Source organism: Podarcis filfolensis, assembly GCF_964270895.1.
Source record: "Podarcis filfolensis genome assembly, chromosome: 9".
NCBI lineage: Eukaryota > Metazoa > Chordata > Lepidosauria > Squamata > Lacertidae > Podarcis > Podarcis filfolensis.
Genome location: NC_139610.1, coordinates 27,283,120 through 27,308,301, shown reverse-complemented (window position 1 = coordinate 27,308,301; position 25,182 = coordinate 27,283,120). Strand labels below are relative to the sequence as shown.

The 25,182-nt window shown below is 40.8% G+C and overlaps 1 protein-coding gene across 50 annotated transcripts in view; it reads right to left on the bottom strand.

The window, feature by feature from the left end:
• SORBS2 (sorbin and SH3 domain containing 2) overlaps nucleotides 1-25,182 on the bottom strand; it is a 182,169-nt gene that overhangs the window by 89,167 nt on the left and 67,820 nt on the right. For 4 of the 50 annotated variants that reach the window (XM_083629937.1, XM_083629941.1, XM_083629966.1 and 1 more), the window contains exon 4: nucleotides 18,521-18,631. The exons of the other annotated variants lie outside the window; for them this stretch is intronic. The gene's annotated coding sequence lies outside the window, so the exon portion shown is untranslated. The remainder of the gene's footprint in view (nucleotides 1-18,520; nucleotides 18,632-25,182) is intronic. 50 annotated transcript variants of the gene reach the window in all.

Below are 25,182 nucleotides of genomic sequence, written 5' to 3'. Positions count from 1 at the left end.
TGTGTGAAAAATTAAAGAAGGCATCATTCTGAAAGAGGTCTTCAGGAGAATGGAAATTTCTCTGGAGAAGTTAGTAAAAAAGAGAGAGAGAAGCAGAATGGGAGTTGGAGGTTGAAGGCAATTAATTATGTTTCCCATTAATATGACTCTGGAGAAATTCTGCCTGCGCTATTACATTTATTAATGCCTTTTATCCCAGATGATAGAAGCTATTACCACAGTGTGTATGCTAACTACTGACTGACCTCTATTGCATTCATATGCAAGGCTGCTTCAATCTTTAATTTGTTTAGATTATTGTCTTGTCCTGCCTAGAAGACTCTGCACAGGGCATTATGCATTTGAAACAAAGCCCAACAATAATAGCATGTAAAGAACTGTAATATACATGCCCAAAACACCAGAAGTTAAAAGTTATATTTTGAGTAATATATGCATGAACACACACATTCCGCCATAGTATATGCTTTTTTGTACACTTTTCTTGGCTGGAGAAGTGTGAATCTTGAAGGATGGCTGTGTTTTGGTTGACCAGGCCTGATAAACATACCAGAATCCTGGCCTTTTGCCACTGCCTAGTCAACAAGGCAATGTGTTCTGTTCGCTGAACTTCAGGCTCTATATTTGCCACTTTCCAATTCAAGGCGGTCACTGAACTCAAGGGCTCCAAGCCTATATTTGGATATGGCTACCCACAGCCTTGGCCTGGCCCTGATATCCAGATACCTTTCCATACTCCAGCCTTCTTTGACATTAGGACAGCTCAGCCAGTTATCGTGAGAGGCTTTAACAAAACCACTACAAAAGCCCTTAGTGTGTTACAGGTATAAAGAAATGATACTTTTTTTAAAGGCATACTTCCTTCTAGTGCTGATCAGTATCTCCTTTATATCTCGTTTAATCTGATACAAACTAAATGGCATGGCTGCCTATTAAGGGAAGCAAAAATGAACAAGAAATATAAATTGCCTTTTTATATGATTATGTCGTTCTTTTCTATTGCATACATTTGTGCACAGTGGCATGCATTTTAAGAAATCCACTTTCATTTTTTTCTCTGGACTTAACAGTTTTGTTAGGTAAGTAAAGCTACAACTCTAAGACAATTTTATGACACCGTTTAGTGGATGCCTCCCTCTAAATGTGCATTTTAACAGCAGGTTATGAAACGGGTAAGGCAGCAATATATATATATATTATCATTATGGGTATGAAACGAGATTAATTCTAATTCCGAGCTTTAAATTGCTGTCCACACTCAACTTGCTTCAGTTGTATTTCTCTGTTCTGCTATCTAAAAACAAGGACATTCAGTCTGCATCTATTTCTAATACCTGATGATTATTAAAAGTCATATATATTTTGCTACTGGACCAATCGGGAAAACCTCTTCATTTCCCTTTTGTAGCATCCAATATAGACAGATTCTGGAGCTAGCTGTCAGAATCGATGGCAAACAATCACAGACTCTTATTTCCCACTTTCTACTTAGCAACATGACTATATGGAAGAACTAGAGCTACTGTCTGAAAGTTAAAAACCCACCAATCCTCATTATCAGCTTATATTACAGCACTTTCAAATGTGTGATGAACTTTACAACAGTTGTGATTTAATGTGATTTAATGTGGCTAAATCAAAAATACAGACAATGAAGGGTTCAGCAAACAGTTGCATAACTAGAGTGGGTGTGAGGAATGTCCCAAACTATGTGCAAGATGTTGGATAATCAGTCTCATATAACCAACATGCTTAAGTCTAATTAATGCATGAAGGGGTTAATACCATAGAGTAAGCTGTCCTGTCAGGCTTAGTATGTACAGTTTCTCTCACCTTGGAAGGAACTAGGTACCTGAGTAACTCAGTGTGTGAAGAGGTTAAAGCTGATTGCTCCAGCGCAGACTGCATGGCTCAAAATTATCCACATGGAATTCGTAAAATTGCCATAAACTGCAAGTAATAGTTTTATTAATGTCACATGGGCATTATTTTGAAATATGAAAAACATTTATATGTGTAAAATATATTTAGTTAAAATAATTTTGGCTGAAATTTACCTGTTAATAAATTGTTCTTACGTCATTTTGTTAAACTGGGATGTTTATTGGAGCCTCAATTTAATTTGAATGAGCTAACTTGCCTTTATAAAACAATAGCTGGATATTGTTTGTAATTTTTCTTATTTAAGTCTAATTCTAAATAGCTAGATATTATTTATCAGTCTATTCTCCTGTGAAAAAAAATCATTAAACATATGATCAAAGTGGCTGTCTGGTGCTGAATATAAACAGGAAAGAAAATACATTTTGGTGTTGTTGTTGTTTTACAGTTTATACTGCTGTCACTTCACTCATTTGAAAATCTTCATAACAAAGATGATGGCTCATTACTGTTACTGTTAATTAAATATATATGTTAACCTACTGCAAAATGCCTCTAGGCGACTAACAGTTAAAACAGAGCATACAACCCTACAAGCTACTAATTTTCAAAATACATGTAATCAACTTCACTGACAAAATTCCAGCTTAAACAGAAAACTAAATAAACACAAAATCCCTATCTGGAATATTAAAGCCAACGGCTGAGAAATATGGTACTTCAAAACACCAAATACTTGCTACTGCAGCTAAAACTATCAAAATACTAAAGGGGGGGGGAGTCTTGCAAGGGGGAAATAAGGACTGCAAATGGCTAGAAGGTGCACATCTCTTGGGGTGAGCATTCCAAAGGCAGGTGGCCACTGCCAAGAAGGCTTCCTCTTTCTTGTTCCCATTCTGCCCATGTTAGCAGGAGGGCACTCTGATAAAGCAGGAAAGGAATGAATATTAGGATAGCTTTGCTGTCTCAGTGATATGAAAACCAGCCCAGAACCATTTGAAAGTCTACTAGAATCTATAGCAAGGTTTCCACCAAATCCACTGGTTTGAATCAGGGAGGTCTCTTTTTTAAAAAATGATACAATTGCAGTCACACAAACACACACAGAGCAAGAGAGCACAAAGGGCCTAAGAGTTGTTCAGGGCCCTGCTGTTTTTCAAGGGGAAAAAATCTATCTAGGAAAGAGCTGCTAAACATAGCGAAGCAATAAGGTAGCACTTGTATTTGCCATGAGGTAAAAGCTATTTTGGGACATGGGTGACGTTGTGGGTTAAACCACAGAGCCTAGGACTTGCCGATCAGAAGGTTGGCGGTTCAAATCCCCGTGACGGGGTGAGCTCCCGTTGCTCAGTCTCTGCTCCTGCCAACCTAGCAGTTCAAAAGCGCGTCAAAGTGCAACTAGATAAATAGGTACCACTCCGGCGGGAAGGTAAATGGCGTTTCCGTGCACTGTTCTGGTTCGCCAGAAGCGGCTTAGTCATGCTGGCCACATGACCCGGAAGCTGTGCGCCGGCTCCCTTGGCCAATAAAGCGAGATGAGTGCCGCAACCCCAGAGTCGGCCACGACTGGACCTAATGGTCAGGGGTCCCTTTACCTTTACCTTAAAAGCTATTTTAAAAGAGATTTTAATATATTTCTTAAAAACCAAAACCAGAAAAACCTACAAATAATTTCATTTCAAGAGCTGAACATTATATATATTTTAATGGCAAGAGTGCCTAACCTATGGCCAACCAGAAGTTGTTGGACTACAACTCCCATCAGCCCGAGTCAGCAAGGGGTTATGGGAGTTGGAGTCCAGCAACATTTGGAGGCCCACAGGTTAGCCAAGCTTGCTTTATAGAAATGAGCAACAGAACACAGATGGATGAAGAGCATCCTTGTCAAAGGCCAATTCCCTATGAAGGGACCACTGCAGGTGTGAGAGAACCTTGAGGAACTGGCACCCTTTCTTCTGCTTTTGGATTCTGAAATGAGCAAGCAGCTACCTTGAAAGGGATGCTGACTATTTATGGCTCCTAATAGACTCAAGGCCACAGAGAATCAATGGAGGCTGTTAAATGCTTAGCACTTCTGAATCTCAGGCCAATTATTTAGGTGCCAATCTTGCGCAGCAGAGTTGTTGTTTTTTTAATGCTGGAGTGGCTTGCCAAGGTCACACAGGAGGGCCATGGCAAAACAGAAATAGAAACCCCGATGAAGGAGTCCCATATCATCGCCATAGCTGTAAGACCATCTTTCATCCAAAGTTGTCTACTTATTGCAGACAATAAGTGTTTAAATTAGTGTTGGGTAGATCTGGAACTCAGGCTTTGCTTCCAGCCCTGTTACAAAAAGAAAGAGAGAGAAAGCCGCAATTCTGAAAGTTCAGTTTTCACCTGAAAGTTATGGCAAATTTTATTCTATGGGGCTATATTGCAGCGATGCTCACATTTGAATACAGGTGCTTGGAACAACTGGAGTACCCTCTCTCTGCCAGAAATAATACAAATCACATTTTTTTCTGCTGGTATGCTGGGACTGGTAGGCATCTTTGCTGCTGCTGCCCAAATCTCTTTACTCATTTGAAAGGGGAGTTTCAGTTAGGAAAAAAACACTGTTATGGACCCTTGCTGCACAGACTCTGGGGAATAAGCAGTTGGGGAAGTATCCCACCCCCCAGCAGTCTTCCCAATTGGGTCCACCCAAAAATTCAAGCCAATAATACAATCCCACAAATGCCTAGCTGCATTATATGTGCTGTTCTATTCCATGGAATTTGAACATTGTTACAACCTGCTTACAAATACATGTGTTCTTCCTAAATTGCTGCTTCAAAAAACATTTCTGCGGCAACTTATTGTTGGATTATACCAAATCATAAATAATAAATTCCACATAAATATGAAATCATCTCTCTTGATAAAATGTTAAGCAGCATTTTCAGAATGAATACTAATAGCTTGTTTGTTAGGAAGCAAAATATTCAGCATATCCATGTACTTCATAGCCTCTTTTTGAAATTGCTGAGCATTGAAGGGGCTTAGTTTCTAAACCATAAAAACAAACCACCCCCCCTCCATTTGATAGCAACATATTTGGGCCATGGAGGATTCTGTCTTAGGTGCATGTACTGTAATTGTGCCCCACCCAGAACAGAAGCAAGTATGGAGACTGTCTTCTTACGATGGAATAACCACAGTGTAGTTTGTCTAAGGGGTAGATGTGAGCTCCATAATTAGAGAGACGGCTCATACAGCCTACATTGAACTAGAAAACAAAATGTCCATAAAACCGGGGGGGGGGGGGTGGCTGCAAGGGATTGGGCAACACTGCAGGTATTTGAAACTCTTTGGCAGGTGGGCAGGACACAATGATATCAGGTGAGCCATTTTCCTTTGCACCCATGCTTTGCAGGCTCTGAAAATCAGCTTTGCAGGAACCAGTGATCAGCAAATTATATTTGCCCAGCGAGACAATGTTGTGCTTTCGAGTGCTGGGGAAATGGGTTATCTGCAAGACAAATCTAGCAATCAGGAAAAACACCTGGACCTTGTACATGTAACAATTGCACAACTGCCATACTAAAAATTCTATGGGAAGGCTCTACGCAAGAGGTATGTGGAATTATTTATATGCAGTTAAAACAACCCTGAAGCTTTTCCATTTGATTCAGTTTCCTACCACAAAAGAATGAAAACATACATTTTCTATGCTTATATACTAAAAGAAGCAAAACTATCTCTTCTAAAAAGAAACCAGACCCTAGATTGTTGGCATTCCTGAATGAACACCTGGAAATTTAGATTTTGATTTACCCTTTTAAAAAATGTTTTAAAGCATTTACATGAACCACATGTGCAATTTTATGGTATTGTCCCCCTAAAAACCATTCTGGAGGATAGTGTGTTGGATGGTTAGCATGTATCATAACGGACATATACTTACACAGCTAAGCTGATAGGCATGCCATCAAAGGTATTAAGTGAGCCAGCTTGCTTTTACTCATTTCTGTAGTAACTGAACAAAATTTGCAACCATGTCACTTTGACACTGGCAGCCTATTGTGGTGGCAAGACCAAGCTACCAATTTATAATTACCTCTGGCCTTCAAAAAACGTTCCCTCTTTTATACAAAGATCAGCCTCAAGCAACTAATCAAGCAGGTGACATGTTCTCCCTATTGGTTTTGAAACAGAAGGCAATTCAGAACCATTTTCAATATAGTCATTAAAATAAAAACTGAAACCTACTGATTGGTAAATGTCCTAAGTCTTTCTTCTGACTGTTCAGTCATTATTGTCCAGCCCTACACATCTCTGCCTTTCCCCCACTTGTTTTGTCCTTGCTACCCACTCATGATGAGTTTATTTCAGCTTCCTAAAATGTCTCTTCAGTACCTTTCTGGATCAGCATACAGTTCACAAAAACCATCTCATTCTCCTTTGTAGTAAACCTCCAAGAGTTTTTCATGTTTTTCTCCCTACAATGAAGTATAGGGAATCAGTGGCCTTTGAAGTTGTTCTCTCTTTTCTCCTTTGCTGCAGCTCAAAGGAGGATACCTGAAGCCTCTGCTTCTGTTTTAGATTAATTGCAGTTCAGCATGTTGTCTGAACCCTAAACTGTTGTAAATTTTAACTACGGTTAACAAAAACAAGCCAGTTTCATAAACTATGGCTTGTGAAGTTTGGGTGACACCGCTAGCCAGGAGTAATAGAAAACTGGAAGAAAAAGCCTGAAGGGGTGGGCAGCATGTGAGGTTAAGTTCAGCCCCATCACAATAAGCCATGGTCTACCATGACATTTGTACGCACCCAATAAACTGAAAATAGAACGCCTTCCTCACAAAGAAACTGCATTCACACACTGAAAACTCCAGTTTAGTTCTTCAGAGAATATAAAGGTTCACCACTTTTGGAATATATAAATTATAGTAAATCATAGAAAACAATTACATATACCTAAATAGCTTGTTTTAAAGGTTCTCAGTTACTTAAAGGCAAGATGCAATGCCCAATCAATATTCCAATTAGCCTTGAGAAAACTAAATCGGATTAAATTCAAGTATGCTAGAATAGCCAACTTTTGAAGGGGCCTTTAAGCATTTCTCTGTTAAATATTGCATACAGTGAGATTAATATTATATGAACTACAGTGGGCTACATCAATTTGCAAATGAAGACATCTTGACACCTTTAGAACATGAATTCTAGCAACAAAGATGTACATCCTGCTTTCTTTACTCTTTTATGCCCTCTAAGCGATCACTTGCCCAAGAGTTTGTTAATTCTTCTCCAAGGCCATGCTGGTACTTCGGGGGAAGCTAGCAAATCAGTGCTCTACTTTTTCATTTTAAAAATCAGTGTTCTGTTACATGATTTTGAACACACGAAACGTAGGGCCTCATTGAATAAAGCTGTTTCTAAGTCCCACCTGTACAGTGGTACCTCGGGTTACATACGCTTCAGGTTACAGACTCCGCTAACCCAGAAATAGTGCTTCAGGTTAAGAACTTTGCTTCAGGATGAGAACAGAAATCGGGCTCTAGCGGTGCGGTGGCAGGAGGCCCCATTAGCTAAAGTAGTGCTTCAGGTTAAGAACGGACCTCCGGAACGAATTAAGTACTTAACCCGAGGTACCACTGTATTTGTCTCTAAAGGTATTTTCATGGGGTAGGGTTGGCTCAATATAAGAGTACTTAATCATTACATCCCAGAATAGGCACTTGGACATGTTTGCTCCACTGAATCTTGTCACACGCTTGCTGTGGGCTTGCCAAAAGTGGCTACAGAACAGCCTTCTGCTGGGCTTACAGACAATTTCCATGGTATCTGAAGTCTGTAAATACTTCTGCCCCGACCATTTTTTCTTCCTTCATATGTGTCGACCCTCCAAGTGTCTCTATTTTCCAAGGATGTCCCTGATTTAGAGAAGCCATCCTGGTTTCTGATTTGATCCTGGAATGTCCCACTTTTCCTTAGGATGTCCCTATTTTCATTAGAGCAAGGTTGGAGGGTATGGAGTTATCCTATCCCTGAGCCATCAGAAGCCAATCCTGTGTAGGGATTTTTTTAAATGTTTAATGTTTTATTGTGTTTTTATATATGTTGGAAGCTGCCCAGAGTGGCTGGGGCAAGCCAGTCAGATGGGTGGGGTATAAATAGTAAAATTATTGTTATGCAATGGAACGTCCCTATTTTCATCGGATAAATGTTGGAGAGTATGTATGTGTATCTTGCCACTCACATATACAGTGGTACCTCGGGTTACATACGCTTCAGGTTACAGACTCTGCTAACCCAGAAATAGTAGCTCGGGTTAAGAACTTTGCTTCAGGATGAGAACAGAAATCGTGCTCCGGCGGTGCAGCGGCAGCAGGAGGCCCCAGATTAAGGTGCTTCAGATTAAGAACAGTTTCAGGTTAAGAACAGACCTCCAGAATGAATTAAGTTCTTAACCCGGGGTACCACTGTACACTCTCTGTACACTGCTATAGCTCAGCTATTTGGCCAACCAAGAAAGCCCACATTGTGCTACATGGCTATTCTTGAATCTCTCCTCTTTCCCTTTTCTTCTGTCACCACAGCACAGTGGGGTTTGTTTGTTTAGTGGTGCTGTTGTTAACCTCAGCATTGCACTGCCTGAGGCAATGGACCTCTAGACAACATTGAGAGTGAAGCCAATGAGTGACCCATTTCATTGAAAGGATTGCAGTGAATGTCACTGCCCATTCCCCCACCCGATCCCCACCCTGAAGGTAATGGGCAGGAAACCAAAAGTCTTCTGAGGTCAAAGAAAACTTGGTCTAGCCCTGCTACCAAAGTCTTATAGCGCAGGAGGATGGAAAAACTCATTGGGCAGCCTCTCTCACCCCTGCCCACCGCATGCAGTAGAGCTACAGAGATAAAATGAGAGGGATATCAAGCGGTGACAGCTTAAGAAACATAACAGTGATTGAATGGGTTGGATAATGGTTCCCATCAGCACCTCTGTGACAAGGAAGGAATACACATTTCAGCACGTCAAATGAGATGCAATGAAAGAAAGAAAAACAACGGTGAAAGGTTATGGTAAGGTGTGACAAAGGAAAATTAAGTAGGACTAAGTTTCAAAAACCATGTAAGTTGTTTTTGACAATTATTTTCACAAATTATTTGGTGTGGAAGAAAACCATGAATGTTCATAAAAAGATTGACCACCTAATTTGGGCGGTGTAGAAACTAATGATGGATTAGTTTTTTATTTTGTTTCTCTGCCATCCCTATTCTTGAGTGCTGCTTTTTGATGACATTATTGAACAAAAGCAGTGTATAATTTGAGGGGAAAGGAACACAGAGCCTTTGTCTTCCTTACTTCAGCAGAGAGACATTCAACCAAACAGACAGAGGAAAAACTCCCTCAGAACAGCACAACCAGTAAACATCACAGCAGTCTGCCTGGCTGGTAAGCGCTGCCAGCACCATAGGTGCCAACTTCCTGGGGCCCTGGGTGCCCCAGCACCCACAAAATTCCCCATGAAGGGGTCGGGCACCCACAAATTTCAGTGCCAGGGCCATGCACACTGCATAGCACCCACAGTCCTGGGCACCCATGGTTGTGGGGCCAAGTTGGCAGCCCCAGCCAGCCCAGCAGCACTACCACACCCTCTTGGTTAGTTGCCTTCAACATGGACAGAATTAACTCTTAAGTGGCAAACTGAATGATCACTGCTGTTGCACTTCCAACAGGTGTGTGGCCCCAAAAGTATGGATGTAGATCTGCAGTGGGCTCATCTCTCCATCTATGCTCATCTAGCTGCACTCTTTCAAAAGCAGTACATATATTGGCATTGAATGATTAGCCAAAATAGAAATGCTCTTCCATTTCAAGGACCATGCTATTTGTGATATTTAGCATAATTAGAGTGAGGGTTTCTTCTGTTTGAGGCAATATTGTCAAGAAAAGGTATTTTGCTAAATGATCTTCTCATGCTTCTTAATAGCTTAATCTGCGTCTTAAGTACATGGATTTGAAAAATAAATTGATTCTCTGCAGAGTGTGACAGCCCAATCTCCAAACAGAATCCTGTAAACCAGTGGAGCCTAACTGTGAATTAATGCACTGGAAAACTGCTGAGAGACAAAAAAGAATACTAAAAGCAGAGAACCGAGGCACCTAATAGATCCTGCAAGTGGCAACATTGCTTCAGAATTTATCACAAGGCAGAAAAATGTGACATCATAGCTAACACCTCATTAAAAGCAGCGGTCAATAAAAGTGGGGCAGATATTCATAAAGCACGGTGGACACTCATAATCTAAGGACACTTCCAGATGAAGGCCTTGGTGAGCGTTGAGCATGTCGATACCTGAAAGACCTACAGTGGTGATTGTGCCGATCCCCACGCTGATTACTGCACTTTGGAAAATCACAGAACATGAGCGTAGTATCACACCAACAAGTGTAGTAAGAACCTAAGAACAGCCTTCTGGACCAGGCCAGTGACCCATCTAGTGCAGTATCCTTTTCTCACAGTGGCCAACCAGATGCAAATGGGAAGCCTGCGAGCAAGACCTCAGCACAACAACACTCTCCCCACCTGAGGCTTCCAGCAACTGGTATTTAGAAGTATTATCACCTCCTACTGGGGAGGTAGAACATAGCCATCAGGGTTAGTAGCCTTATCCTCTATGAATTTGTCTAGTCATCTTTTTAAAGCTATCCAAGTTGGTAGCCATCACTGCCTCTTCTGGAAGCAAATTCCAGAGTTTAACTATGCGCTGTGTGAACAAGCATTTTCTTTGGTCAGCCTTGAATCTGCCAACATTTAGCATCACTGGACGTCCACAAGTTCTAAGGTTATAAGAGAGGAAGAAAAACATTTTTCTAACCACTTTCTCCACAAAATGCATAACGTTATACACTTCTCTCATGTTGCCTCTTATGCACATTTTCCAAACTCCCACATCATCATCATAATATAATTTATATGCTACCCATCTCACTGGGCTGCCCCAGCCACTCTGGGTGGCTTACAGCAAATTAAAACATCAAACACAGTAAAACGACCCTATACAGGGCTTTCTTCAGATGTCTTCTAAAAGTCAGGTAGTTGTTTATTTTCTTGACAGAAGGGTGTTCCAGAGGGAGGGCACCACTACCAAGAAGACCCTGGTTCCCTGTAACCTCACTTCTTGTGATGAGGGAACTGCCAGAAGGCCCTCAGAGCTAGATCTCAGTGTCCAGGCTGAATGATGGGGGTGGAGACTCTCTTTCAGGTATACAGGGCAAAAGCCATTTAGGAAGGCCCATTTTTATATACTCCCTGTTCCACTTTCTATGTTGGTGCTACTGTGGCAGAAGAAGCTCAAAGCACCATTAGCATTAGAGGAAAAAACACAGAGAGGGGGAATCTTCTGAGGGAAAATAAGGGGAAAGGACAAGAAGGAGCTGTCCAAGATGAAAACAGCAATCCAATCAGCAAGAAGAACTGAACCACAACCTCCAGAGATTTTGATAACTGCTTATTCAATGGCATGTTATTTAAAAGAACAGAGAGCAATCTGAAACTGAAAATGCCCACAAGAAATTGGGGTCCCTATAGAAATGCAGAGTTAAGCAGTATAGATGAAATATTTGGCTGAATCAGAACAGGGAAAGAATGCAGTCAGACACGCAAGAGGAAACGCTTGTCTATTCTTAATGCTCTCTACTTCCTTAATAAGGGGAAGTCTGTGGGCAGTGCTACGGCATTCAGCCACCAAAGGATAAGAGAACACATGCAATAGAGACTTACAGTGTCTTTTATTATATTTGTTATGTTTTATTCACAAATATATACAGGAGGACCATAGCTGAGGTATACAAAGTCCCTCAGCACACAGCACAGCCACAAGTCCTACACTAGATCCCCAAACAGCAACTGTATCCAAAAGAGCCTTCAGCTTGGACCAATGTACAGCTCTCTCTCTTCTCTGTCTAATCATCTCAAAAACTGCATGTTTCCTTCATCAGCCGGGAAAAGGCTGTTTTCTCATATACACCCTTAAAAAGCACCAGTCTCAGACTCCATCCTGCAGATAAATAGTCCATTCAGGAAAGCATCTTCACTAATTAAGAAAACTGTTGTATTTAATCCCCGTCTCTTAGGCTGTGTACACACAGTGTTTTATTCTAGAAACAATGGAGACTGAGTGTTTGTTTTTTCTACACAGTCCACATATAATCTAGTTCTGCTGCATATTTTATTGCACCCAAAAAGCACTTCTGGAGAAAGTGGTTCATTCCCAAAACAAAAGCTTGTTGCAGGTAGTTTTTAATTTCTTGAGGAAAGCGTTTGGTGTTGGAGTTTTTTTCTGTTTTAATAATAGTATATGCTCATATTTGTGAGTACAATATAGAACTAATGTATATGTATTGGGGTTTTGTGTTTGTGCTGTGTTTATTGATCTCTGTCAGAAACCAGGTCACAAAATAACATCACATTACAAAACCAGGTCACAAAATAATGTCACATTACAAAGGACGTATCTACCTACTTGCACTTCTTGCCCTGTAAAGTGTTACATCATGCACTGACAGAGCCATGGATCTAATACCCTTAAAATGTCAGTGACACCTGCACAACCTCAATCCATCCTGAAATTACAAAACCTATTGATGCATTCTGGATTTTCCCAGATGCGTGATATAGCCTTTGTTTAGATTACATGAAAACAATCCTGTGAAAAAGGCACTGCTAGGGCAAAATATGCGAGAGTTGTTTACAAGAATTGGGAAATAAGGATGCAATGCTCTGTGAGAGCAACTAAGCTGACAGAGCTTTGGATTTTGCTCAATGGATACAACCCAGAATACAGTTAATATGCTTAAAACCCCACTGAAATCAGTAGAACTTAAGTATGCTTTCTTACCTCTGTACATGGCTAAATGCCATGAAAAACACAGCCTTCCTTTGATATTCTTCAAGGATCTGTAGGTCATCAGGACATTTTTTGCAAGTGATCAAATATCCCTTCCTGTGATATAAGCATTTCCCCCTCTAAACAGTAGAGATATTTTTTCCTTATAGCTCAGAAAGGTGGGTATAAAGGGAAGAGGGCCCGGTTCTCCGCAGGTAGTAATTCAAAAAACTTAAGTGACTATGTAAATAGAAATGACTACTATCTGATAATAAATCATATGCAGGCACCCACAGCATAACATGGTTATGGTTAATATGCTTGGGTAAATCACGAACTGTAATGGCCTGTCAGCATTAAAATGAAAGGGGTGAGGAGATTATACTATTACATTACAGGGTGGCAGACGGGAGGCGACAGAACAGCTGTGATTGTGTAGAAGTTATATCTTTGTACCCAGAGAAGGCTGAGGCAGGACATTTGTATTACAGTCTGAAGGCTGGTGGAATACGAGAACTTTGCTTGATTAATCAAGTTAAGTACTGAGATATGGAGGACTTGCTATTCATTGGCTCAGAAGCAATTCTTTGATCTCGTCAGCCCAATAAATGTACCATTTTGATTTGTGCAGCAGGGGCAGTTAATGAAAGACTGGCATGCTTCTTCATTCCTTTTCTGGGGAGCAGATTTAATGATTTATGGGGTGATCAGAATGCTCTGTTTATGAAGTGTATGTCTGGCGCTCTCAAACATATCAACCAACAACAACTGTCAAAGACCAGTATTTCCTTAAGAATGTCAGAGTGATATATGCTACTTTCTGGAGCACTGGTGAAAATGGCAGCATTTTCCAAGAACTGCTTAATATTATGATGCTGTAGCTTACAGGGTGGTGGAAGTCTGTTGTATAAATCTGGAATTATCATTTGGATAAGCCATTGAAGCTGCAATCCTATGCACACTTACTTTGGAGTAAACTTCATTGGACTCTGTGGAGCTTGCTTATGCATAGGATTTGGATTCAGCTGTATACCCACTGCTATGGCCTTTTCCCAGTTATGCCACAACAAATTATTTTGGTAAAAAGCAAGCCAGTGATACATAGTGAATTTTGAACTGCATATCTTTAATGTGTTCTAATTGTGAGAAACTAAAGACTTCAGTCCGCACAGCTTTAAAATACAACTGTACAGCAAAGACTGCATTCATAAAGATGCAATAAATCCTGCTTTTTGCGGGGAGGGGGACTGCACTCTCCATTTCAGGACAAGTGATGTTTTATTATATTCCAGGCAGTCAATGTAGCGATACATATAGCCACCTGAAAAAACAGACTGACCATTATATTTTGATAATTCCATCACCAGCCTTCAGCACTGCAAAAATCCTATGGTGGTGTTCCTACCAGAATCTTTGCCTGCCCTATTTTGCAGTACTGTATTCAAAAATAAACATGAATCTCCTTTAATCACATCTAAATGAAGATTGAGGAATATGAACTATAGTTCTAAATAATTGTGGATTTACATCTGCATATATCTGACTATGCTACTAAAGTAATCAACACCACAGATCGTCATATGAAACAGAGAAAGAAAATTATAAACCTGAACAGGCAGGTATGGGGGAAAGAGTAGTAAAACGAAGGAAGCACAAAACATAAACAAGTCACGGCTGCATAGCTATACAGTACTCACCCATAACAATCTAGGTGCACAGGTTATCATAGAAAAGCCACCGTGTCCATATAAATCATCACTGCCAAACTCTCGCAAAGACGGCACCACATCATTTTCCGTCTATGTTCCAGAATCAAAGTACTGAAAAAGTCCACGGAAGCGTTTGCTTTCACTTTGACGAATGTAGCAGTAGAGGCAACACAAACTGAACTATATTGATCCACAGCAGCAGTCAGTTGCCTCTTGGCTCAGTATGTTTAGTAACTATTTGGTTTCACACTGTTTTGTTTGGATGACTCACACACAAGATGCATCTCCCTTTAATATTTCAACTTGTGCTGCTTTCAGATGTCTGGCTGCTAGCCTCTTTGCAAGGGGAGATTTTACGTTTTGTGTCTCAAGTGTGACTACAGGAAACCACCCTGGGTGTAGCAAGAAGCTTTCCATTGTTTCCAGCTTCCACAGGATGCAGGATTTTTGAACAGGTTAAGTGCCACTATCCTTCATCTCATTCCCAGAGATATAAATGCAGATATATGTGGCTATGAAATAAGGTGAAAATGGTTTGCTACATGCTAAGAATGAATGTCAGAAAGCATTTTCCAAAAGTAACAATGGAATGTTGCCAAAACTATGGAATTGTCTTTGGGGGGTTGGAAATGTTGTTGCCCTGAGAGTTTTGGCTAACAACCCTTGCTGCACCTTTGAACTCTAATTGACTATCAAACTGCAATCCATAATTACCTTTGTGTGCTGGGTACTTGCAGGAAAGAAACTAAAAGTACCCATTCCACCCTTGTCACATTTTGAAAAAAATAAGGCTATCAGCTCTTTGACTGGCCCTGCTGCCTTACACCCATTCCAAACCTGACAGTCCTGTGCTCTTACTATGAATGAAAGCAGGTACAGAAATAAAACATACAGTTCATTAAAGCAATTAAAATCAGATAGATATAAACACACATTTCGTCCTCCCCTCTCTCTCTCTCTCTGTCCCTCAATCCTATAGAAATTTTATCCTGATATGCACTGAAGTCAGTTTTTGTTTTTTCTGCAACCTCCTCAAACTAATGTAGGAGGAAGCATTTGTGAAGCAGTGCCATTCAGAATCGTCAGGTGATCTTCCCAAGAGAATTCTTAGAAAGATAATCAACCGTTTTCTGTACTCACTGTACAGGTTACAGTACAGAAGAACATGATCAAGAGATTTTATTGCTCCAGTTCCACACACACACCAACAACCATTCATTAGCCAAAGTTCCACTGAATCATCCACTCAACGGTGCAGATTGAAAAAGCAAGAATAAATGTTCTATGCTTCATGTGCTCATACTACGGAACTCACTACCACTCGTATAGCCTAAAAAGGGAATTAGGAAAATTTGGAGAGGGCAGGGCTATTGATACCTACTATTCATTGCTTACTAGTGCCAGAGGCAGTGTGAATCTGCATACCAGCTGCTGAGCATAGGAGCCAATTCCTAGGAGCCAAGGGATCTTCACCCCCCCAATAAAATATTTGAGGGGACCGTCCCCCAAAGTTCATGGGCATTGCCATTCAAATGGTGTGCGTGCAGAACTTATGTCCAGAACTTACTGCTTTTCTGCCTCACTGAAACTTAATCAAGAAATCATTCCTTCTTTATCTTCCTTGCCTCCTACAGGTAACATCCATTACATTATTTTGTGGGGCAGCAACTAAAACTGAGTGCAAATATTCTTGCAATCACACAATCATATTCACCAATTTTCCTCATAGCACAAACATACAGCCATGAAAAGTATCATGTGAATTGCTATGGTTCCCAATTTATTACTGAGACTACTCAGGCTTAAAGGCAGGGGATAGCTTTTTCAGTTTATTAGCATAATGTCTAAATAGTCTAAATTGTGTATGCTGGCTATTTTGCAGAAGAGCAAATGGCACGTGGCCACAGTATGTAGTCTAAACTCTCTTAGATTCTGCATTCCTCAGAACAAGGAACCATCTTATTTCTGTGTTTTTGCATAGCAGCTCTGACTGCATTTTCCTTGTTTAATGAATAAATAATAGCGTGTGTTATTAAACCAGAGGATAGCCAGCTTTAGCAAGAATATTTATTTTGGAAAGAGTGGTTAGGGTACAGGAAAGCTGCTAAACTCACTCTTGATTTTAAAGTACCGTAATTCCTTCAGAATTCATCATATCCATACATTTAAATAACTTCCTTTAAAAAAGACCTTAGCAGATCATGTTAAGCTTCAGCTCAAGATGAACGTTCTGATTATTCTAGGGTGTAGTTTTGGCCATCTTCCAATTTCCTAACAGGAGTTTATTAAAGTAGCTTGGTAAGCCTTCATTTTGGTCATAACTGAAAAGTAGCCTCTGTTCTGGGGGGAAACATCTATTTGGGTCAAGCACCAATAGCTAGCAAAATCAGCTTACTCCTCAACAGACAAAGGATTTGGTTCCAGCTGACCTTGAACAATAAAGATTTTGTCACTCACCCTGCTGAAATAATGCATTCCTAGAGATCTGCAGCAAACATTTGCTTAGCAAGTTCAATCAATATATGAAATTCATCTGCAATCTCCATTGCCTGTTTGGCCTCTCTGGCTAAAAGCCCCCAAGGGCTCCCCTTGCCTGCCTACACACTGACAAGCACACACTCCCCATCCTGTCTTTATGGGATTTTGATACTCTCTTCCTAGCCACTCTCTCTTGCTTCCTCAATCTCTTTCCTCATCCATTTCCTACTTTTCAGCCCAATGTCAATTCTGTCCTGCTTCCTTTGGCCACCTGAATTATTGGATCTGTTCTCACTTGGCCTTCCAGCATGCCACCTATTTTTCTACGCCAAACAATGTTGCCCGCAGCATACAATCACTACTGCCCCTAGTTTCTGTATAATTTTTTTCTCGGGCCTTCTACCCAGCACTGGAAACTCATTCCCCCTGTTTCACCAGCCCTTCATTTAGAGTTTGGATTTGATATCCCGCTTTATCGCTACCCAAAGGAGTCTCAAAGCGGCTAACATTCTCCTTTTCCTTCCTCCCCCACAACAAACACTCTGTGAGGTGAGTGGGGCTGAGAGACTTCAGAGAAGTGTGACTAGCCCAAGGTCATCCAGCAGCTGCATGTGGAGGAGCTGAGACGCGAACTCGGTTCACCAGATTACGAGTCTACCGCTCTTAACCACTACGCCACACTGGCTCTCTAACTATTCTAACTATGTTCTAACTATTTACACTGTGCAATGATCCCAATGCTTGGTGGAAGCCTTGAATAAGGCTAAGTTTCAGGACACTTCCTTGGTGGTGGTAAGGGGAGAACTGTTGGGGCTTCATTCAAGGTCCTCCAAACAGTTCAGTCATCATCACTAATCAAAATAAGAGTCCTTTAACATCTTATATTGTGGAGCCTACCATGCTTCAAGCCTGGGCATCCTACATAAGACTTCAGGTGGCTCTCACTCCCTGCCAATACAACTTCTCTTGTAGCTGTTCAAGGTGCTGTAAGCTGGTCTCTGCCTGCTTCCCTGTCAACTTTAAGCTTCAAGGTTTCCAGTAATCCCGTCTCAAGGGTGGAATTTTAATCCAGGAAGAAGGTAGGTCTCCACAGATCATATGAGACACTAAGCACATTATGTCAAATTGTGACCATCATTCAGCTTTAAGCACCCAGGACAACCAAACATATGCCAAAAAAGCAGGGGCTTTCTGGAGCCATAATATGGTTAATAGTGTGCGTAAATCTTTTGATGAAAAGAAAAATTAACATATAATTTTAAAGTTCATTTTCCAAATATCTGTTTTCTGTGGACCAAACACAAGTTAAATACTTGTTTCCAGTCTTCAGCCACTATATTTTTTTTCTGTCAGGGATCTTAAGAGATGTTTTCCCAGCTAAATTGACACGTAAAAACCTCATATCTTGTGAACCAACAAACTGCTGGTCTCGCCTGACATTGTAGCCCCATGCAGACCATGTGGCAAAGCTTAAATAGCTGTTTACATAAAATGGATAGTCAGTCTGTGGATGGGGAGCTGAGTGTTAGGTTTGGGGACAACTTAATTGGCAAGTTAACTGAACGACATTTGTTAAACTGATACATTGGTACCTGAATGCTAAGAGCTTCCAAATGACCCTTTGTTGCTGATGCAGGTTTGCTGATGATACAGATAGATGTTTATGAGTTGAATCAAGACTTCTAAAAAAACCCTAAGGTACCCTAAGGTGCAAGAAAATAGGGAACAATCAGGGATACATTTGACATGAAACCTCATTTGACAGCTGTGGCAATAGAAATCTAAAATGGCACACAAACTTTGCAAATTTAGCTGTTTTGGAATGCTAATGGAAATATGTAGTCAGCCTTGCAAAAGTCTTGTTCAAATCTGCTAGCTCAGAAAATCACCAGTTTGCCAGTTTTATGTCATTAAGATGGATGGTGACAGAAGTCTACTACTGTACTGAACTACTAGAGAATATAGATGGCACAAAGGGAATTGGTGACAGTCTTGCCAGAATCCTAACTTGATGACGCTCATGGTCCCTTCCAGCTCTACAATTCTATGATTCTCAAAACAGTGCATTTCATACAATGGTTGCCCTTAGAGCTTTTGCAATCATCACAATATCACCAATATCTGTAAACAAACAATAAATGTCCATAAAAATGGCAAAAGTAGTTTCTTTCCAAAAAAGGTTTTATCTTAAACAATTGCAACACAATCCTGTGTCAATTGCAGTAGTCATTGTATCACACCCTCTTCATTGTCTTGTTCTTCCCCACAACTTCTAGCACCACTTATGACTGGTCCACTAAGCCAAATCCTTTATCGTAGTCTAGGATTACCATACTTCTGGACATATTTGGAATACCGCATTCATCAGCAGTGCCCGGTGTGGTCTTGCTCCGAAAAAAGCTCATCAACTTCGGGCAAAAGAAGTGCAACAACCTTTCTGTTCGGATTTTCACTGTTTGAAATATGGCAACCCTAACGTAGTCCACAATAGAGCTTGAGAAATCTCCCGTTTTTTGGTGCTGGCCAGAGACACTGAAACCAGGGGTATTCCAGGTTTGAAATAGGCTGCAATACAAAGGATGGAGGGCTGAGTTCAGTTGCGCAGGTCACAAGTTGTGAAGAACTGTGATAGAACTATCATTACTAGGGGTGCCGCAAGGATTCAATAAAGCAAATTTGAGGCAAAAAGGCTCTATAAGTCTTCAAGATGAGAACAACCGCATCCCCCTATAACAAGGACCCAGTTGTTCAACCTAGGCTAGGGGAAGGTGGCAGCAAGCAATCAGGGGCCACAACAGTGCTTGGGCTCATCCCACCAGGGAATCCACATTGGGAAACTAACACTACTGGCATCATTTCTTCAAGGTAGAAGAGCTTCTTCTTTGATTAAATAGTTCCCCCAATAGGGATTATGGAAGTGGCAATCTCAGTCCCATACCTGGCACAAAACCAAACTCTACTGAAGCTTCCATACCACTTGCCACTACTGCCTTCCCTTACTCCAAAAGAAAGGGACTGGAGCAGGAAACAGTGAAGGGGGAGCTAAATGAGCGAGTGCTCAAATGAAGCACTCACAAAATCTCTTTTTGGTGCAAGACTCAAATTACATGCAGAATTAATGCTTTTATTCCACACTAGGCTATCTCATCAAAAAGGTTTTATAATTTTGTAAAATCTGCAGAATTTGTTTGCCCGGGGACTGTGGGTGCTTGCAGACAATCTGGCTATTTAGCATTCATTCTAATGTGTTTGTAGGGCGGTTACATGATGTTGTGTCAAAGCAAGTGTTACCCCATACTTTCCAGTCACTTTCCTTTTTAGCAAAAAGTCAGATCTTTTGAAGAAGCAGGTTTCTTCCGCCAGATCTCCCAATAAACTATAATTGTGCTGCCTGAATTTGCCAGTATGCAACTGAATCCTGAAAACAGCAACAGTCCAGGAGCACCCTGGGTGAAGCGGGAAGGGAATTGAATAGATGTACCATGAGCAATGATAGCTCCCTATCACAGCACCTTCCAGTCTGTGAAAAACTTGTGCTGCAGATGATCTTTTTCTTTTTTACATCCCAAGGTAATTTTAATGTAAACAAGCAGATTTTGGCAGGAACCCAGTCTGCTGTGGGCAAAATGAACCAAGATCCCTAAACAGAAGCTTCTTTGAATCCAACTAGACCTCCTTAGGGCCTGTAATTATGGCTAAAAGGACTGCAAAAAAAGAAGAAGAAGAAGCAGGTGACTGTCAGTGCACTACTCTGAAGTCAGTGGTTTGAGGACCTCAGCCAAAGCTCATACCCATCTACTAGTAGAAGAGTTATGTATGTGGCCTTAAAATCCTTAAAGGGCCATCATTCACCAGGAGTTGCTCCAGGATTCAGTTTGAAGTGTGATCCTATCTGAGCAGCTGTTAAGCCTGGAATTCAGGCTGTTCACTTGATTGACTGCTGTTTAAATTACACAGTCACATCTGCGGTGTCTTCACAAATTATTATCGAAGCATTGATGCTCTCAGGTGTTTATACTAGAATTACTGTATGAGAGCAGATAACCCAATGCAGATGTATATGCACAACCTACTGATGAAGATTGTGTGGTAAAAGCATATCCAGCCAATGGAGGGGTAGATTTTATTACTGGATAATAGTGGTACCTCATAGCACTTTTTAAGAAACTTGCTTTTGACAAAGCATGTCAGATGTAAACTTCCTTACTGATACCAGCTGCTGCTGTGCCTTTAACACAGCTTGACAATAGCAAATAGTTACTTTGTGTGTGTTTTTGTGTAGCATTTTACTGTAGTATTTTGTTATTTTTGTTATTCTTTTTAATCTTTGTATGATGCAAAGAGAATTTATTTTGAGGTGTCTAAAAAATGCAATCGAAACAGCACCATGCCAAACCAGACATGGCCATCTCTTGGCCAGTTGGCAATCCTTATATTTGATGTATTCCAATTTTATTACATTGGTAAAACGTATGTATGGAAACTGGACTCACTCAGTTCCCAGATTAGATCTTGAACTGGGTCTGCAGCTGGCATCATAGCTACAACATCTAATCTAATGGTTCAGCTTTTTAAAAATCGTTCCTCACCCCATCACCCCTTGCTTCATGCAATGTTTTGCCTGACAAGGAGTTCTAGAGAATTTATAAGCTTATCATATTTTTGTGACTTTTTGGTTGGTCCTAATAAAAGTTATTATCCAGTTGGGTTTGTTGCATTTGCCTAGATTTTTTTTTTAAAAAGGGGGTTAAACACTGTTGTAAGTTACCGGTAGTTTGTTTTTGGCATTGCAGCAAAGAAGTCTCCAGCTTAATCTTCCCAGGCTGAATTAATGCAGTCACAATTTTGCAAAAATAATATAGTCCTCAGATGTGCAACGTTCCTAAAAGTAAATGTGCCAAACTTAACAAGGTGTTAATGAATCAGCATGAAAGTTAAACATAAATATATGAACTTGAGCTACAGTGGTACCTCGGGTTAAGTACTTAATTCGTTCCGGAGGTCCGTTCTTAACCTGAAACTGTTCTTAACCTGAAGCACCACTTTAGCTAATGGGGCCTCCTGCTGCCACTGTGCTGCCGGAGCATGATTTCTGTTCTCATCCTGAAGCAAAGTTCTTAATCCGAGGTACTATATCTGGGTTAGCAGAGTCTGTAACCTGAAGCGTATGCAACCTGAAGAATATGTAACCTGAGGTACCACTGTATAAGAAAAAGTTAGCATCCCTTAAATATGCTTAGTCTCAAATGTGCTATGCTTAAAGGAAAAAAGCAAAGTTGAAGGCATTTCCCCCAGCTGTTAGCTGGAGTCAAACAACATGGATGCAGTTGAACCAAGGGAAAGAAGAGTTCTGACCCTAATAGGATCATACTTTAGCCTTTGAAAAACCTCTACTGTACTGGAAGCCTGCTTCCCATTTTCATTAGAGAACAACAGCTCCTTTTACTACAGTATCACTAACATTAAAAAAATCACAGCCAAAACCTTTTGAATGCTAAGCTGATGGGAAAAAAACCTGAACAGTGAACACTCATGAAGTTGCCCCTTTCAGGTCATGTTGAAAAATCAAAAGAAAGATTGTACAATAGGTATTATTTTGATTCAGTCCTTTGGCTAGAGATAATTAACTTGACACTTTTCTGGTGTTATTCTGTTGTCATACTTTGAAAACAGCTATTGGGTTGGGATTTGTTTTTGTCTTTTAGAGCTTCTCCGAGGGTATGTGTGTGCATGCAGGCAAGGGAACACATTCTGATATTGATGCAACAAGCTAGAGCAATTGGACGCTCTTTTGGCACATATCATCACAACAATGGTATACAGAGCACTAATGAAAAAAAAATCAATTGTATAACATTGATTTGAAAGGGGGTTTTTTGTTTCTTTTTAAAAGAAACACATTGGGCCATAGCCAAGGCCTCATGTGAATAATTATACCTTCCTTTATCCTGTGCTTTGTAAACATGCAGGCATAGATAAAAGCAGGAGCTCCAATTCTTGAACATTCTCCTAGATCTTCCAGCACTTGACAAAGGTAAATATACCTAGCTTTTATACTGAAGGCTGCTCTCCAAGTTACAATTAATTCTTAGCCAGAGGATTACTATTACAAGTCATTAAAATGACTAAAATTGCAACCTGGGAAGGCTTCATATAAACACGCTGAAGGTCACAGAGAAAGCAGCTCAGAACAACTGCAAGGAAGTAAAAGTAGAGTGGATAGAGAACAGCCCAGAGGGGTGTCCTTTATATTAAGATATTCTTTCTCCCATCCCTAAGGAAAAGCTTTCAACTTTAGTACCTAATCAGAACCATATACAGAGAATCCAAAAGCGTACTTACTTACTTACTTACTTACTTACACACACACACACACACACACACACACACACACACACACACACAGTGCAGGCCGGCCCATTATGGAGGATTGCCCCATCAACCACAAGACTGTAAGAACAGCCTGCTGGGTCAGACAAATGGCCCATCTAGTCCAGTTTTCTATACTCTCAGTGGACAACCAGATGCCTGTGAGAAGCCCACAAGCAGGACCAGATCACACTCCCTTCCTGCGGTTTGCAGCAACTGGTAATCACCCCCAGCCAGGGAGAAAGAGCATGGCCTCCATGGGTCCATCCATTTGCCCTCAGCCATCCCTTGCCTTGCCTGCTTTCTTACTTGCAACCAGTCCAGGGGGTGGCAGTGCTGCCTTTCAACTTCCTTTTCTTTAGTCTCTGGTGTTGCTTTTGTAAAACTCAAGCTGACGTGCCTTTTGTTTTTGTTGAGGGGTATATCAGGGAGGTATATACCAAACACCCCTTGGTCCATTGGTTTCATGATATAATGAACAAAGGAATCAGACAAAGCAGTATTATTCATTGCTGGTTAATATGAAGGAAATGTCCCTTCATGGAGGGAAGAGCTGCCTGTTGAATCCTCAGTTAAGACAGGTCCATCTTCAACTTCAATGATCCTGTATGTGCTTGGAATGGTAAGGGGTGGGGTGCTTCCTCTACCCCTGAGGCTCTGACCTCTCTCTGTAATTTCTCAGAAATCTACCTCTCTTTCCCTTCTATTTGTATTCTGTCTTCCTGCCTTTCTCACAGGACCTCTTCTCCATCATCATGTCCATGTATCCAACTCTCAATGTCCCCTAAGCTTTCTACCTGCTGCATCTCTCCTTGCTGGGGTTTATGATCAGCTACATTTCCTCCCAACATGTGGGACAACTGAAAAGGGAGACTGTTGTGTGTAGATCTCCAGCTTGTTGAGCTGATGTGGGAGACAGCCACACAATACACTCTCTCTCTTCAGTTGGGTGTGGCCTCTTGATCAGAAGGGTACAGTGCCTGGCATTGCTTATCACCCAAGCCTTCAGTTCCAGTGATGTCCCCACAAGTAAAGGTGATGATGATGCTAGCAGTGTTGGCAGGGCAAACCCCAGCAGTTTTCTGATATTTGTATCCTGCCCTTTTCTGTCATGGAACCCAAGGAAATACACATGTGGTTCCCAGGTGGTCACTCATCCAGGTACTGACCAGACCCAGACCTCCTTAGCTTCAGCAGATGGTGACCTCCTGTGCCTTTAGTCACATTCTGAGACAGTGGCAGACTAGTATGTGTTGACATGCTCAAATGTATGCATGATATTGATTGTCACACTACAGTTTTCTTTTTTTTTTTTTTTTTAAATATTTTTATTTTTCCATATAAACACAATACAACAAACATAAACATACAAAAACAAAAACAAAACAAAAAACATGTATCGTTTCATATCCTAATTTCATATCCTATCTTCCCCGACTTCCTCATGCCTCCCCTTTCTGTATTCCAAATTCTTATCGATTGTTCAGCAAATCTTCCCTTATTTTAATTTAAATTTAGACTATTCTTCCTTATTTTCCTTGTCTTAACCATTGCTAATAGTAACCATTTACTTTCCAGTCCAACATCATTCTAACTTTCATTAACTTTGTGATATTTCTTTAAATAGTCCTTGAATTTTTTCCATTCTTCTTGCGCTGCTTCTCTTCCCTGGTTTCGGATTCTGCTCGTCATTTCTGCCAAGCCCATATAGTCTATCACCTTCATCTGCCATTCTTCCAGTGTGGGTAGTTCTTGCGTCTTCCAGTACTTCGCAATGAGTATTCTAGCTGCTGTTGTAGCATACATAAAGAAAGTTATATCCGTCTTTAACACCCCTTGGCCGACAATACCCAAGAGAAAGGCCTCTGGTTTCTTGGGGAAAGTA